Genomic DNA, 2666 nt, shown 5'->3' on the forward strand with positions numbered 1-2666 from the left:
ATATCTCAGAGCCTCTCGCGATCTTCGTCGTCGTCGTCGTCGTCGTCGTCGTCGTCGTCGTCGTCGTCGTCGCCGCCGCCGCTTCTGCAGAAGTAGCAAATGGCCATCGTAGCAAATGCGGCGAGGGACGGCCTTCCTTCGATTCCGAATGCACAAATTGTGTGGTCTTGTTTCTCAGTCTATATTTGATCGGTCTCGTCAGAGGTTGAATGTAACGAATGGGTGGGAAAGAGCAAGGGGCAGCGGCTGTGTAGAACGAAAACACAAATCCTCAGGGGTGTGAGCGTTTCGAGATGAGTCGTATACATGTAAATGTTGGTCGTCAGTGACCGTGTGGTCTAATGGATAAGGCGTCGGACTTCGTATCTGAAGATTACAGGTTCGAATGCTGTCACGCTTGTGTTTTTCCAGTTCTGAAAAAGAAACATACCGTTTTAATGTAGCAATTGAGCAGTACGAAACCGTCTGAATGTTGCTGTTGACCATTTTTTGCTTGGAGATGCTCTTGAGCTTGAAACACACACAGCAAGACCGGTGTTAACTAACGAAATGGTCGGCAGAGTGCCGACACCGCGAGTTTTGACTGGCACTTGCACATCTAAAACAACGTCGGAAAGTAACTCGTTCGGCTTTTGAGTCACATAAAGTATGTGTGTTAATTTTGACGCCACTAGCTCTGCTTGTTGTCATGCAATTTCTTTGCCTCTCAGAAATGATTATGACATAAAAGTGAAGTACATGACGAGTGTGACGTTAGGAAAACATTAGGCAGCATGGAGAGATTCTGTATGGGACCACCCAACCCAAACGAGTACTGTGTGACGTGCTACCCGGCAAGTATTCACCGAGGTAGCCGGCTATCTCAGTCGGTAGAGCATCAGACTCTTAATCCCAGGGTCGTGGGTTCGAGCCAGACGCTGGGCGGAACGGAATTTTGTTCCGCTGCAGGTGTAAATTACCGTTTTTCTGATTAACGAGATTTAATGGAAATAGCAACTTTAAACTTTGGCTACGTCTCTGTCAGTCGCAAGGAAACTGTATTTGAAGGTGAAGGTGATTTTGTAGACATGTGTGAAAGACATCGGCTCTGAAGATTACAGGTTCGAATGCTGTCACGCTTGTGTTTTTCCAGTTCTGAAAAAGAAACATACCGTTTTAATGTAGCAATTGAGCAGTACGAAACCGTCTGAATGTTGCTGTTGACCATTTTTTGCTTGGAGATGCTCTTGAGCTTGAAACACACACAGCAAGACCGGTGTTAACTAACGAAATGGTCGGCAGAGTGCCGACACCGCGAGTTTTGACTGGCACTTGCACATCTAAAACAACGTCGGAAAGTAACTCGTTCGGCTTTTGAGTCACATAAAGTATGTGTGTTAATTTTGACGCCACTAGCTCTGCTTGTTGTCATGCAATTTCTTTGCCTCTCAGAAATGATTATGACATAAAAGTGAAGTACGTGACGAGTGTGACGTTAGGAAAACATTAGGCAGCATGGAGAGATTCTGTATGGGACCACCCAACCCAAACGAGTACTGTGTGACGTGCTACCCGGCAAGTATTCACCGAGGTAGCCGGCTATCTCAGTCGGTAGAGCGTCAGACTCTTAATCCCAGGGTCGTGGGTTCGAGCCAGACGCTGGGCGGAACGGAATTTTGTTCCGCTGCAGGTGTAAATTACCGTTTTTCTGATTAACGAGATTTAATGGAAATAGCAACTTTAAACTTTGCCTACGTCTCTGTCAGTCGCAAGGAAACTGTATTTGAAGGTGAAGGTGATTTTGTAGACATGTGTGAAAGACATGTTCTGAAATGCAAGTGTTGTGGTTTGGAGAGCACATCGGTTACGTGTCAGATGTGTAGCCAAGCAGTAATTTGCCGCCATAGCTGCAAATATTAGCCGGTAATATGAAGTGTTGTCAGCTAGAGTCTGATGGTGCAGACGACCGTAAGGACGAAGTACCCAAGAGTACCGCTAGGCCGCGCCTCTTTAGCTCAGTGGTAGAGCACTGGTCTAATAAACCAGGGGTTGTAAGTTCCATCCTCACAGGAGGAAGATGAATTTTGGAAATCAGTTGCGCGTCGTGGCCGTATAGCAAACAGTACCTGTGATGACGAACAATTAGCGACAGGCGTTTTTTTAAGATTTACTCTCAGATGTGATTAAGGCGAATGGCGCAGATAAAGCATTTGCCAAAGCGGTACAGCATAAGGTGGGACGAGGCAGTCTGAATTACATTTTATAGATGTATTTCTCACATATCTCAGAGCCTCTCGCGATCTTCGTCGTCGTCGTCGTCGTCGTCGTCGTAGTCGTCGTCGTCGCCGCCGCTTCTACAGAAGTAGCAAATGGCCATCGTAGCAAATGCGGCGAGGGACGCCCTGCCTTCGATTCCGAATGCACAAAGTGTGTGGTCTTGTTTCTCAGTCTATATTTGGTCGGTCACGTCAGAGGTTGAATGTAACGAATGGTTGGGAAAGAGCAAGGGGCAGCGGCTGTGTAGAACGAAAACACAAATCCTCAGGGGTGTGAGCGTTTCGAGATGAGTCGTATACATGTAAATGTTGGTCGTCAGTGACCGTGTGGTCTAATGGATAAGGCGTCGGACTTCGGCTCTGAAGATTACAGGTTCGAATGCTGTCACGATTGTGTTTTTCCAGTTCTGA

At 46.8% G+C, this 2666-nt stretch overlaps 1 non-coding gene across 1 annotated transcript; it reads left to right on the forward strand.

Moving 5' to 3' along the window:
• The first annotated feature begins 1983 nt into the window (after positions 1 to 1983).
• Positions 1984 to 2055, forward strand: Trnai-aau (transfer RNA isoleucine (anticodon AAU)). Its single transcript has one exon. It is a non-coding gene; the product is annotated as a tRNA-Ile (tRNA).
• The last annotated feature ends 611 nt before the right edge of the window (positions 2056 to 2666 follow it).

Source organism: Schistocerca gregaria, unplaced genomic scaffold, assembly GCF_023897955.1.
Source record: "Schistocerca gregaria isolate iqSchGreg1 unplaced genomic scaffold, iqSchGreg1.2 ptg000240l, whole genome shotgun sequence".
Classification (NCBI taxonomy): Eukaryota; Metazoa; Arthropoda; class Insecta; order Orthoptera; family Acrididae; genus Schistocerca; species Schistocerca gregaria.